The following is a 15,781-nucleotide window of genomic DNA, read 5'->3' on the forward strand; positions in this document are numbered from 1 at the left end:
CGTCTCGGCACTCAGCAGCAACTGGATGGTCACGTGCTGCTTTGTGGACTTTGCCGGGCACTGGACACACGTCTGCACGCCTCGGCACTCACGAACGAACTGCTCCTCCGTTGTCTCCTATTTTTGTTATTTATTTTTATTTTATTTATAATGAGGATAAAACGAGCACTATTTTTCACTTTTACCACTTTTTTTCTCCCCTATCACTCAATAACTGTATAAATACTGTATAGATATTGTATAGAAACGCTCACTATCCGAACCTACGCCTGGTATCCCTTTTGGGCTGAGAGGTCCGTTCCGTTCGAAGGTTCACGGTCAACGACGAGAACGAGTGCACTCAGCGCGGTATGAGCGTTGGCTGAAATAAATAGTTTTCTTGTTTGTCTTTGATGCTCAAAAAAAAATAGAATACTTAAAGAAACATAAGTGTGTGCGAAAATGAGAATGATGTATAATATGTGGCGTAATAGTCGTGTAATACCAAAACATTTCTTTTTCTCGATGCTTAGGTTATAGATTATTAAAAGTTGATTGTTAAAGAAAGTAGAGTAGATTGAGTAAATAAAAAAAAAAAGAAAAAAAAAGAAAAAGAAAAGCCAACACCACACGGAGTTCCCAGGCGGTCACCCATCCAAGTACTACCCGTGCCCAGCGCTGCTTAACTTTCGTGATCGGACGAGAACGAGTGCTCTCAACGCGGTATGAGCGTTGGCTGAAACAACTAGTTTTCTTATTTGTCTTTGATGCCCAAAAAAATAGAATACTTAAAGAAACATAAGTTTTCCTTTTTTTAATTTTTCTTTATTTTTTTTTATTATTTGTATTCACAGTTTGTCCAATTTGGACATTTGGTAGAATTTTTTAACAGTTATATTAACATGTCGGTGGCTACCCCCAGCGGGGTACCATCCTCGCGTTTGCAAGGTCATATCCCTTGTGAGATCTGCTGGGTGCTTCCTTTCTAGCCTTCTTTCCATGTTTATGGTTTTGAACGTTTCCGCTGCTAGCCGGTTTGCGTGTGTCGCTATTCTTGCCTTGTATCTGTCCGCGTTGCTGCTGAGACCAGAATATACACAAATTTTGTTCAGGCTATACTCTGTATTTGAGGACAAGTTTTAACGAAAACTGATACTCCCGCGTATTTCATTCACAATAGCAATGTTTGTAAAAGCAAAAACTTTTATTTCAATACGAAAGATCGTCTGATCAAAATTTGTAGCGGTTCTAGACAGTAAACTTTCCAACAGTTTCTGTCCCGTGGCTCGCTACACAAAGACCCTATTCTGCGGACACGATGATTGTCAGATGTCGATGCATCCTCACAGTATATTTTCAGCTTGCTTAAGAATCCGCTATAAATTTTACGATTTATTTAGCTATGGTCTAAATAGTCTTCGCCTTAACAGTCCGTAAAATCACCTACTACGACGGAAAGATACGGGAAATCCGTTTTTCTCACGTACGATGCTTCCCGATAGCAACTTTCACTCAAGGGAGGTTAGCATCCTTCTTCAACCATCAACATAGAAATTAATCAATTAACAACAACGTCCATTTCCCTCACTTTCGGAACGAAGGTTTTCTTCGACGAATCCGATGATCTCGTATCCTTAGACACACCCCATCATAGTTTTCCTCTGCAATATCATCGTGACGGAAAATCAGTAGTTAGACGTCAGTCCGAGTCGATAGTTGGTAGTTAGCAGTAATAATTGATCCGAGCTTCTCGACATCTTAAGCAATCATCATTCGAATTTGTAATCACAAACCGCGAACCGCTAATAATAATCGCGAGTTCTACGCAAAGTGTACATATAGAGTATATGTTAATAAATATATATTGTTAAATACACTCAAGTGTTTCTTCTGCACCTATCACGACCTATCCATCTCAACTTCTTTGTCGTAAAACCTTAAATAGCATTTAAAAAATACGATAAACGAATACAATTAATAGATAAAGAACCTATTTAGTTACTGACGGGGCATTAAAGCTATAAAAAAAGTTTTAACAAAAGTTGTTTGACTTAAAGGGAACATTATATAGCGCAAGTGACTTTTCTGCAGATCCAGCAGTGGCAGAGATTTAAAAGCCAACTTCACTTTCTTAAATCGAACCATATATTTCTGCATGCATCTTGGCGTTTCCTATAGAAAAGTATTAATCTATTCAAGTCAGGAAACTATTATTAGTTTATATAGATATTTTAACTTTAATTTGTGAAATTTAATGTATTAATGTATTAAAATTATTAATGTATTAAAGAATATATGGTTGTATGCAAAAAGATGAAATTGACCTTAAAATCTCCCTCGCTACTAGTAGCAAAAAGTAATTTGCACCATATGATGTCCTAAAGATAAAGAGATATTTTTGATAACCTTAATCGTTAATATCCTACCGTTCCTATTAAACACTTTGTATATTCATCATCTTATTTTTTAAAATTCAAGTAATTATTCTAAAAGTTGTCTCGATAACTGTAAGGTAATTACTCTAAAATTATTCCTCAAAATGTCAGATAATTATCTAGTAAATAGATACATACACTATCTTTAATTCACATTATTTTTAACCACTAGAAACAAAAATTTATACATCTGAAGTATTTGAGAGAAGAACGTTTAGCTGCACACTCATTGCTTCTTTAGAAAATATTAAACGCAGTAAAACGTATAAAACAACGATTGGGGAAAGCATGTAGATTCCGTGGAAATTAATTATTAATATAACGACTTCATTCTTTTCCAAAAGATCTAAAGATATATTATATAGCAAATCTGTTATTACTATCGATATTTACAACAGCTATTAAAACTGTCAGACGTTATTCAATAAATTAATATTATAACGATAAAAGATTTGATAAACTGATATTTGACAGCGTAATAATTAATGATCGCTAAACATATGATGAATTTTACTTTATAATTTCTTATATATCTTTTCGATTCTGCCAATAATCGATTTATTTTTGACGAAAGGACACGATTGCGCAACACATTAATCAACAAAGAGAGTTATTTAGTGGAAACCTCCGTCAATGTTGTTATCCTGTGAAATGGGCGCGCAATTCCGCGTCACCTTGCTCGACGAGAGTATCCCACCTCCACAGAGGATCCCGAGGGAATCAGAAGGACTCCGATCGTTAAAGAGACACCGTGAATTCTCTCCTGACCGCCTGATACGGTAGTCCCGGATTTCGGGCAAATCGGAAATTTTTCTAGGTTCTAGTTAAGCCGAACAGGCGTATTTTCCGATATCTTCGAATAGCAGCATCGACAGCCGATCCGGATTTAAGGTTCTGTAAGATGCAAGAATTTCCTAGAGAAGAATGATATCTTATCGATGAAAAACCGTTTCGTATTCAGAAACGATTTAAAGGGGTCGTCGTATGATTGAGCGAGCGAGTCCGTCGATTTCCAACGTCGATTTCTCTTTACCTTTCTACCGAATTGTCCTTCGATATTCTTGTCTTTTACAGTATCAATTATGCTAGCCCGTTGGGTCAAAAGCATTTTCATCGGTCTCCGCATACGTCGTTATAAACAGGAAGACATGCAACGAGTGGAGCACCCTTAGCCCACATCGATACTGCACTAACACAGAAACATTTATCGACGCTACGCCGCCGCGTCGCCGCGACGCAGTTTCACTACGCACTGGTACTAACATCCTTTTTCTAATAACGACACGAATTCGCTTTGAACGAGATTTTCCGCATTAACACGTTTGTTGTTGAATGCATTCTCATTACGTACGTTCTTTGTTTCAGACTTACTTCTATACCATAAAATTTTATAACTATATTTAACATAAATCATATTTATTTTTACAAAATTTCCTGACTTTTAATGAAATCCGAAATATTTAATCGAAATCACACACACAAAAAACTAAATGTCGATTCAAACATTTTGCAATAAATGGGTTAAACAGGGAAGAACTTATTACATGATCCTTACAATTGTTATGTCTCTGCAAGATGATTGTGACTTGTATGTAATTCATAAATTACAAAGAAGTTGAGCTCTACAAATAATAAGATAAAAAGTAAATATATAGCATGTACGTACATTTATTTGCACATATTTATTTCCGTAAATGTAACGTGAAATTGAAAAAGACATCCAGATGATGATGTTCAAGAAAGATATTAATTTAAGAGTAAGGAGTAATAATATCCATAAATCGTTTTCAAATAACTGGACGTAATTGGAAACATTGATCTTTGGATTTTTATATATTAATCTCGTTCTCATTTTAGCAAACAAAATAGATTTCTGATATTTTAGGATGTTTAATGCAAAATTGGAATGAAAAATCCTACATTCGTATTTTGTTCAAACTCCAGATATTTTTTAGTGTTGACAAAAAAGATAGAAATTGGATCGAAAATAATTAAAAGAATATAGCAGAATTAAAACTGTAACTAGACATTATACAATCACAATTCATATGTGACAGATTCCTTTTAGTTCCTCGGTTTTCGTGTAAAATGACAAGACATAGAAAGAGAACAGGAATTTAAACTAATTGTGAATCGACAAGATAATTATAATACCAAATGTAAGTACCATTGACATATTGTTGAATATAAAAGTTTCTGTTTGTGATTAGTTCCGAATTGTATTTGCACTTACGTGGAAATATGACATCAAGATGAAAATGAAAATACTGTGTTGGGTTTTAGGATACAAATCTCCTCACTCGTTACAAAACGAATGGCTGCTATATAAAGTTACGATATGAATGTATGGTATCTAATTGGACTGTGTTAAGAAAAAATAATCTGAATCTTATGCAGGGATTTTAAAAACGAAGCCTTGAAGTATAATAATAGCCACCTTACGGTATGTCAGCGAAGAAATTCTCCGTAAAGATCTAGGAGTAAAATATGTAAAAGAACGGATTTAAAAATTTGTAACAACACACAATAACAAAAATACATCCTAACGAATTGGCTAAAAACTTAACACAAACTTCAAGAGCCAAAAGACTAAAAAACGAAGTCGTACGAGTTACTGCGATGAAAGATAAGAAAATGTGAAAGATAAGAGTGGAAACACCATTGAGTGTTATCCACACGCACACGATAATCCACCCTATCAATTCGCAGAGCCACTCGTAAATGCAATATAAATATTAAAACAAAAAATTGTATTTGTAACATTTATTTCAAAGCTTCTTTATTTTTTCGCATACATTTATTGCGTGCATATTTATTTTCAATTATTTGATTTCAAGAAATTTGAAATATTTCATAAATCGAAGATACTGATGAAAATGTACAATATATAAAATGGTACAATAAATTTAGAAATATTTAAGAAACTTAAAATTTCGTTTGACAGAATGTTTAATTTCCTTGTTTCACGGTAAAATTTTTTCTTATGAGTATAATATAAAAGAAAATAAACATGTCCCATAAAATGAAATGCAACGATTAATTTCTAGAAATACTTGTGCGATTGAAGCATGGAGAAAGAGTCGATACTTTTACAAAGATTAGGGGAGTATGAACACAGGGAACGAGGATACGTTTTCCCACGGGAAAGTTGCTCGACGAAATAAAGTAAATGGAAAAAGATAAAAAGCGTGAAGGGATCTCCAAGAAAAATGTTTGGCCGGTCTAAAGTAATGAACAGTGTTTGCCAATGTTCCAAATGCAGTTTACTCTACCGATTTGAAAGTTTCTCCAAACAGATTGCTGGCATTTGTGTTATATCTAATGGTAATTAAGTATTGCTTAATAATAAATATGAAACGGTCACTTGACATTATCTGATTTTCTTTCAATCGTACGTAAATTCGCGGTCTAATTCCATTGTTGACATAGTGTAAATACCGTAGTCTAAAATGGTAGCGTATATGCTATACGTTAAGATGATTCTTACTTTTTGACTTTTAATTTTTTTTCCTCGTAACTTCTAAAATTATGGCACTTGGTGAGAAAGTGATATCCGTATAATTTCAGAACGATGGACAAAGAGAAACCGTGCCGTAATTGGATTAAAATTACATTAATTTTGGACAAAACACAATATCGTTCGATAAATTTTGTATATCTACGATTTTTCTAAAAAAAAGATTCGTCGGTCTGGGCAAATGAAACATCATAGATAGCAGAATTACAAATAATAACTAATTTGCAAGTAATAAATGATACCGCAGAACGAAGTATAAAGTCAACGACCGACTACAATCATTTATTAATAACTAATTGAAGTGGAAGCAGCATTTTATTAGAAGAGTATGAGCAACGCTATCCTAGTGCAACCAAATCTGATTTCATAGAATAATATTGCTCACTCATATATTAAGAATTATTCTCATTTTTTCGAATCTTTCTATCCTACTTTATTTATAAGTCAAATCTTTACGTTCTATTTATTACTATGTAAATAGCTATGCATTTCGCTAAACAATGATAAACGATATTTTTCTAGAATATTAATAATAATATATAAATATAATATAATAGTCCCTGATTCTCATAATCACATACTGTGACTCAAAGACCTCATTATTTACTTTTGACGATTTTGCACGAATAAGTCCGAAATTAACGTAAGTTTCCTTTGCCCAACCACTCTGAAATTGTGCACATGTCATGTTCTCAAATACCATAATTTTAAAGGGAGCGATAAAGAAGATGACAATGATTAATTCCTATAGCTAAGGACACAAGTACCTACATATATATATATGTCTTTGGTTCTAGTTATGTATAGTGTATCGAAAGAAGGTTGCAGAGATTTCCTTTATGTCGAATCAGTGGCATAACTTTTTAATATGTCCTTCAATGAAAAGATAGAGATTGATAAGAAGAAGAAATGATTTCAAGCAAAGAGGAATATTTCAATTCACATTTGTATGAATTTTCAATTAGATGTAGAACAAGTTGAAAGGCGCTAAATCATAGTATTAATTTCTGGATCAAACTAGAAGAAAATCTCATTACGTAGAAAATATCCCACAGGCAAAGTTCCTCCTGGGAACATGGCCTCCTAATCGTGAGGGAAATTCACCGCTCCGGTAGCAGGAATTTTCTTCTTTGCTCTCTACATCGCTAGGTTACTTTAAGTTAGGAAAAGCAGACATAGGACTCTGTTCTCTACTTTCCGAGATGTTAACTTTTCGACCGAAAGATGTTGCTTTCCCGTGCGGAAAACCTACACTCATTCAAATACGTATTCTTCGGTATTACCTGTAACGAAACCTCCTAACCTACCTGCTTTCCTGACACTGGCGTGTTTGAATTTTTCGACAAAAGTCGGATTTTGAAAAAATAACTATCACGAGCCTACTACAAAATAAATCATCTACTATCTCATTATCGAGCTCGTCAACACAAAGCGTGTTATCTCAACTTAGAGAGAAACATATTTTTGTGATAATAAGTGGAATTAATACATACGAATGTGTGTATAAAAGATATTTAAACTCTAATGAATGGCGGTCATTGATTTTTATTAAAATTCATCTACAACTATTTTGGAAAAGGATTAATTTTGCCTAATTTGATTTCTTGATACGCTTTCGGAGCCACGATTCTGAATATTTTTTAGAATAACTTTACCGTACATATAATCCTCGCGCGGTTCTAGTTTTCAAGATATTTGCAACAACTGACGATACTACCACAGTGAATTCTACCTACAATTGTGTGTCCATAACAGCATACGCGTTAGAATCATATACGGATATGAATGTATTATATCCTCGTGCTGCAATGTGTTTATATGAACCATTTATTATTATTTTGTTTAATCACATCTCAAAAGGGTAACCTTCATTCTGTTTTATGCAGAAGCTCTGTAAGTATATCTTTATTAGTTTCCTGGTGGATAGCGGAATAAGTGGCAATCGTTCACTTGATTCCTTATAAGATTTTTACTTTATCCCCCATTATCAAGTAATTAACTTTTTTGACTTACACTACTTTTGTATTAAGCGGCTCATATGTCTAACGTTTCAATCTGGAAACACAAGGGGATGAAAAAAACTTTAAAAGTGAAAAAGAAAAAACTTTAAAACGTCAAAGTCAAAGAAAAGGGAGTTAATAAAAACATCAATAAATATTGGAGACTTGTTAAGATATATCTCAACGTTCTTATTGATATCTCATATATTAATAAAAAATGTTTTAAAAATGTTTATTTGAATAATATTTACTAGTACGTTATTGTCTTCTTATATCACAATATTTTCATATTATTTATTACAATTGATGTATTGTGCCTGTATAATTTATTGCATTGTTTGGATAAAATAAGAAGAACTTATTAATAATAGTATAATTCGGAGATATAAAAAGTGTATTACATAGTTTCAATAAAATAACGTTAATAAATTGATAAATGAAAGTAGACGCAAGAAGAAGCTACCATAGCTTGATTTAATAAAAAAATAGTTAAATAACAAAATAAGATAATCAATATTAACCCGTGTTTAAACCTATATTTTTGTGGTGGATACTATACGTAACATCGATGTAGGGTGTACGTTACAACACAGCTATGCATGTTACAACGTACGCTTCTAATCGTCCTGAAATCCTGATAACATTGCTACAGAATTTTGGACTTTATTTTCTAGCTTTTTCGGCTTTTCCAGAAGCTACGCTTTTCCTTTCACTGCAAATCAAGTCCAACAATACAAATTATCTTATTTCCTGTTACCTGATGTAACCTCATCGAGGATGTAACATAAGTAATTATCAACAGTTCGTTTTATGATAAATACCAACCGTGTGCCATTTATCGCTCCCTTACTATACCGCAGGTCCTTGCAAATTAAATGCAAGCGTGACGTAGTGAGGTCGTACAAGGCAAGCAATCTCGCTGACACACATACTTCTTCGTGAAGGAAGGATATATATATATATTAATTGCATAAAAGAACTAATGGAATTTTTCGCTATGTTCATAGCGAAAAATAATTAAATAAATAGTAAATAAATAAATAAATAAATAAATAGTAAGTAAATAAATAGTAAAAATAATTAAATATTTTTACAATGAGAAATGGACACTGTATGGTGAGTATACAGGGTGTGAAGTGGGGGAACTGCTTACAGGATCAATTCTAGACTCCAAGGCAATAGTAAGAGTTCACGATATATTTATATACATGATATCTTGGACTATGCTCACCTAAAATGCAATTATAACGTAATATTTTTTTAATTTACTTTTGTACTTTTTTTTCAATTGAAAATCTCATTCAACAACTAGAGTTATTAGCGAGTTACAATGTAATTATTCGCATTCTTACAAACATCATGGGCTTTTTTCTATTTCGTTCGCTAATTTTCATTTTTATATTTTTGGACTTCACGCCTTTAACCCTTAGAGTGTTGAATACTCGCGGCCTATACGGTCCATACGGCGCGCGGCTAGCGCTGACGATCGCTGTGGACGGGATACTTTTTCGTTAGACTGAACTCTGTTGATTGACTATTCAAAGCGCAAATCGTAATAAGTTATAGTAATTCTTTTGCACGAGATTAAATGATTCAGGAGTGTCATTTTTTAGTATTAATTATTTATTATAAACATTGAAATTTACAATTAACTGGAATTTGGGTAATAAACTATTAAACAATATACTAGAAAACTAAATTTAGTAAATATAACACAAGTCAATAATTCAGTTGTGTGTGCAAAATTTCAAAACAATAATCCGACATCGCATTTTCTGCATCCTCTCATTTTTCACACAAACAACACATTTTCTTCTTGATAATTAGATGCGACTGTCCGCGAAACAGGTAGACAACTGTTGTAACGAGGCATTATTGGCATTTGTTTACTGCCGTTACTAAGGAATGAATTTATATTTATCTCACACAAACAAATAGTAGTATTACTTCTGCGTAGGTGTTCGGAAAAATTGACAAACGCATACGTGCGTCCTCAGTCCACGCCGGGCACTTACAGAAAACGTATATATCTGTCCTTAGTCCACACCGATAGCTTTCGCCAGACGCGTATATGCGCCCATAGCATTCTAAGGGTCAACCCTCAAAATTGCCCCGTGGGCAGCCGGTGTGATAGTGGGAGATCGGTCGCGCGGATGGCACGATGCCCGTGTCACATAGCAGACACAAGAAATTACGAAAATGTTTTTTTTTTATTTGATAGAAAATTTACAATCAATTCTCGTTGAGAATTTTAAGTAACTTCATTTGGCGTGGTACAATAACTTGGTTTATAATAATTTATATTATGGTGATTCTACTTGAATCTAATGCTTCAATCTAAAGGGTATTTTCTTTTTAGTCTGCGGATCTGGTCCGTCGTGTCAAGTGGGTGACTAATGGGTTGTGGTGGTTGTTAACTCTTGTTAACACAACTATCTGCTTCTGAACTTGTATCAGGTCTGTAAATATGAAGCCGGAATTTGCCTATAGACGACCCTAGCTGATAATGTAGTTATCACTAAACTGCGTCATTGATGCCAAAAGTCTTTGTTGACATCTCACAAACATTTCCGACTCAATAACAATACAAGTTTCATACAATCAGGGAAGGATGTGGTGTGGCGATTTCATGTGAGTGCAAACGATATTGTATTATATTAATCATACTGTTACCTACAAACTAATAATATAACATTTCTACATATATATAAGATAAATAAATGAAATATGGTTTAGTAAAAAAAAATTGACAATTTTTTTTATATGTTTAGAAGGGAATTAAATGAGTTTCACTATTTATGATGGGTATTTAACTAACTATTCGTAAAATGTAGATATTGCAGGACAAGGGAGAAGAACTTTGGATAAAAGCATAAGCACGATCGCCTAATCCGCTGCCAACAATAAAATAGTCAACGATGCAGAGTGCAATAAATTGTTCAAGATGTATACTTGTTCCTTTCCATAAATTATCCTGTACTCATTGTCGGTGTAAATTTACTGTTCAGCGCTAAAATCAATATTCATTGCTCTATACTTCGGTTACGTTAAGTAAACATTTGCATACATAAACATGTTGATAAAATATCATCTTTTGCATTTTCACAAACTTTGTACATGTTATTCTAATTATATGTAACGAGAACGATTTGCGTGCAACAGTGAACTATTCGAAGTTAATAACTGTTGCAACATTTAATTAAAATTATGATGTTCACCTCCGTTGAAAAATGCGTACATTTGCATGTGCATATAACTCACATGCCTATACAACACCTTGTTTAAGATAACCTACAAAAAAGTGATAATAAGCGAAACTGGTTGAGAAAGTTCATAATGTTTAGAAGATAATTGATAATTACGAGTGTAAAGAATTATCGAGGGCAATAACCTATTGCATAATTGTTTAATTAAAGTTTGATGCAATCACAGTCGATGCGTGTTATCATAAATGTCCGTAACATCTTCTCGAATATAAAAGATTAGTAATAATCAACGATTTTTCGCCAAGATCAACAGAATTATTGGTGGAAAAATAATAGTAGCTAGACACGTAGAGGTCATAGAAACAGACACAAAATGTATCGGTTTTGAAGAGAATTCATTCGATGCAGATAGCGATGGCAGCAAAGGTAATTATTTATTGGACAGCATGAATAAGGAAGAGTTAGAGAGTAGAGAAGATGAAAGTGATAATAGTTCTGAAAGCTTAAAGATCCCTAGGAGATCTACACGTCGGGGTCTGTCGGACGGGGTCGATCCGGTGGGCGCCGACGTTGAGGGTCCGGGCCCTGCTCGCCAGCCTCGACATGAGAGCGGGCGCGCCGGGGCTAATGGTCCTCGAGGCCGCCCTTCCAAACTGGGACGTTTGGTTGGACGGGGCCGGCCCCCCCCCCCTGACTTACAGGGTGACGCAGGTGCTCACCGGGTACGGGTGCTTTGGTGAATACTTGCACCGAATCAAGAAGGAAGCGTGGATTCGGCGCAGCACACGTTGGAGTTCTGTCCGGCGTGGGCGCGGTCGCGCCGCGATCTCATCGTGGAAATCAGATGGGACCTCTCGCCGCCGGCGATCCTCGAGGTACTGTTGGCGAGCGAGAGAGGGAGGAGGGCCGTGACCTCCTTCTGTGAGTAGGTTATGCTTCGGAAGGAGGCAGCGGAGAGGGCGAGGGTGTGGAACTCTCACCCCGAGAGGATCGACCGGCGGGGGCACGGCAGACGCCGCGGACGCGCTTGGACAAGGCGCTCTAGGGCCGCCGCTCCCCCCGGTGGGGGTCAAACTTAGGCGCTGATAGATCAGCGCCTCGGGACCGCCAAGCAGTCCGGTAGGGGAACCAGACTGCCTTGCACGGCGGCTCAGAAGACGATACATTCTGTGCGCGGGAGGGGCCCGGGCCTCTTTCGATCGCAGCTGGGACGGTCATCGTGGAGGTTTTAGTCAGTTGGAGTCCGGCACCACCGCATCGCTTCCCCCCAGAAGCGACCTGGTGTCCGTGCGGATTTCCTCCACGTAAAAAATAAAGAAAAGAAAAAGAATATAAACCACTTATTTTGATAGCGTGAATACAATTTAAATTTACGACGGTAATCCATTAGGAGAAGACCATACGCACATAGTTGCTGCACAAGTTATTTCGTTTCCCCAATTTGAAGTTCTTCCTAGCTCATTCTCTTAAATAGTTCGAGCCACGCTCATAGAGACAAGTATCGATACTCGCACGGAAAAACCGTCCGAAAATTGAATCGTGAAAAATCAACATAGAAGACAACAATGTTCTCGTTCTTGCGAGACAGACAGAGATGAGTAGGCCGGTTCTGTCTCTGTCTGCAACATTCATAGTATATCAGGCATACGTAGGACGAGAATCTTCTTGTCTTTCATGTTGTTTTTTCACGACTTAATCTTCGGACGGTTTCTTTTATGCTTTCGGTATATAAATCTTCGTGGCAGTTATGCGTTTACGTAAATGAACGCCACCATACAAAATCCCGCCGATTGTGAAGTACCAAGTATTAATTAATTCTTCAATGCTCTGAAAATGCGATCTGTCGATATTTACTATCAATTAACTCTATAAATCTTACGTTCATTTTTTTTTTTTTTTTTTATATTTACACAATATTAAAAATAATTATATCTCTCATCAATGAGCTAAGTTTAGATTGGACCATATAAAAATGTCGACAATGAAGTGTCGTAATATAAATCGTAATGTCGTAATAAGAATCGTAATATAAATTGTACTGAAGCTTTTGCGTATATCTCGGAAGACGTAATAGCGGTAACACGTATAGGACAAAACACGGATTGACGAGTTAATGGAATTATACATGATACTCGGTTATAGGCGTAAATAAATTTAAGAGGCGAATCTTCAAGCTAAAATAAAATGAAAATCAAGAACAAAATATTGCGTTTTCGGCTTTGCTTTCTAGTTATTTACAATTCAAAATCAGCCAAAATATCACTGTACGCGAGCAAATCTCCTTACACGAACGAAAGTGGGTCTGCCTAAGCAGCGGTATGCACAGGAATCGTGAAATCGAACGGTACATGGGCAGCAGCTTACCTCGTAAAAGTCGTGGAGAAGAAGATTATGAAGACGTAAACCATCCTGTGCGACGTTTTGTAAGAAAAATCGTAGATTAAACATTATACCTACCTAGATAGATAAAATCCATAACAGCATATCGAAAACCACTTCATAAAATTTTCAAGTAAAAAGGTTAATGTTTTTTCTAATTCTTTGCCTCTATAAATAATTAATAAATAATAGCACATACAAACAATGTTTATACAAATTTCATACGCTCACTGCGACCGTCCCGTCCGCGAGTGTCCAGACTCTTAACAGAAAAATCGTAACGAAAATAGCAATCGTTTTATATTACAGTAAATGTTCAATATAGCCTCTGTTTTTTCGCAAACGAAGTACACAATAATCACGATAAATACAACACGTACTATACACGCTATACACACTACATACCCAAATTACTTGCGTTGGAACTAAATAAAAAAGATTTAGAAAATAACAGAAAATGCAAAAATACATGAAATAACTTGTATATACTAAAGTTGAACCAGAGCCACAGTTGGCCGCTAGAGGCAGCACTTTTAAGAGACCAATGCAATATATAGGCGTGAGCATTCTCATATACTCTTTAGTATAAGTTATATATACTCCTTGGTCATGTACAGGATAAATCTATTGTATCACCAGAGGCAAGGAACAGGATAAACTTATCATCCAATGTCTTTTTATGTTCTAGAATAACGGGAATATAGAGTCCCTTACCATTGCAGTGTTATTCCAAACGTTATCGATTGAACATAGAATAAGATTGTAGCGTTTGTAATGGTCGGAATTAGAATTAAATTTTAATATGAAATTACAACTGAAGTATAATAGGTCAGAACATCGTATTATCGATTAAGGATAGAATAAACCGTATATGCACTGCGAGAAAGGTACCTTACTGCTCGGCAGCTACTTAATTTCCCATACCATTTTATGATAGTATCGGGCGCGACATTACCGATTCAGTATAGAATAAGATAACAGCGTTGTTGGAATGGTAGGAATTATAAGTAAGTCAGTGATCGATCTTTTAGGTTGTTCCAAAAGTTTCTTTCGTTTTATAAGAAAATATTAGGTCATCCCATAAGTTCGTGCCGTTTTTCGAGCGGTTATATATGTTAAGATTGTTTACATACCTTTCAGTTTCATGAAAAAATGTAATCCCCCTCTCGTTGTACAACTTCTTCCCATTTTTCTGGTAGGACCATTATTCCGTCTCGATAAAAGTTCTCTTGTTTTTCTTTAAAATAATTTTCTAAGCTATTTTTGAGAATGTCAATATTTTCAAATTTTTTACCTACTAAAAAGTGTTGTAATGCTCTGAACAGGTGGTAATCAGATGGGGCAATGTCTGGGGAATATGGGGGATGTGATAAAATTTCCCAATTAAATTCAGACAATTTTTTTGTAACGCTTTTCGCTACGACATGCGGTCTAGCGTTGTCGTGATGGAAGATAACGTTGTTCTTATTCGCTAAACCTGGTCGTTTTTCAACTAGTGCTTCCCTCAATTTTTCTAAATGAGTGCAATATTTGTCTGAATTAATGGTATCACCACTAGATAAAAGTTCAAAACAGAGTATTCCTTTATAATCCCACCATACACACAAAAGAACTTTACGTGGATGCAACCCTGATTTTGCACAGCGTTGAGGTAGTTTTCGTAAAGTATCCACTCTTCATCACCAGTTACCAGGCGTTTAAGGAATGGCTCGTGTTTATTACGCGCAAGTGATGACATGCACGCTGTCGTTCGTTCAAGACGGTTCCGTTCCGTAAGTTCATGGGACACCCAAACGTTCAACTTTGACACCATCCTCATCTTTTTTAAACACCTATGAATCGTTGTCTTAGGTATTTTCAGAACATGTGACATCTCTTGAACTGTCAAACTTCGTGATTTTTCAACAAGATCCCGAACTTTATCTTCGTCTGTCTGAGGAGGACGCCCGGAGCGTTCCTCGTCTTCCAAACAGAAATTCCCAGCTTTAAAACGTTGGAACCACTTCCTACAGGTGCGAGATAAAAGCGCATTTTCTCCGTAAACAGCACATATGTTTTTCGTGGCAATTGTTACAGAACTTCCTTTCCGAAATTCATATAACATGAGATGTCGAAAATGGATACGCATTTCACTCATGATTTTTTACTGTTAGAAGTCATTGTGTTCACTATATTACGATCTTATACTCACGAAAATCTGCTCTAACCTGTTCTCGATCAGCTAAGCTCAAGTGCATTGGTCCCTTATCGCCGTATGTTTATAAA

General features: G+C 35.5%; 1 non-coding gene across 1 annotated transcript; it reads right to left on the bottom strand.

Annotated features, from left to right (window-relative positions):
- Positions 1-597: 597 nt before the first annotated feature.
- On the bottom strand, positions 598-716 carry LOC125386247. Its single transcript, XR_007226222.1, has one exon. It is a non-coding gene; the product is annotated as a 5S ribosomal RNA (ribosomal RNA).
- Between the last annotated feature and the right edge of the window lie 15,065 nt (positions 717-15,781).

Source organism: Bombus terrestris, chromosome 13, assembly GCF_910591885.1.
Source record: "Bombus terrestris chromosome 13, iyBomTerr1.2, whole genome shotgun sequence".
Taxonomy (NCBI): domain Eukaryota; kingdom Metazoa; phylum Arthropoda; class Insecta; order Hymenoptera; family Apidae; genus Bombus; species Bombus terrestris.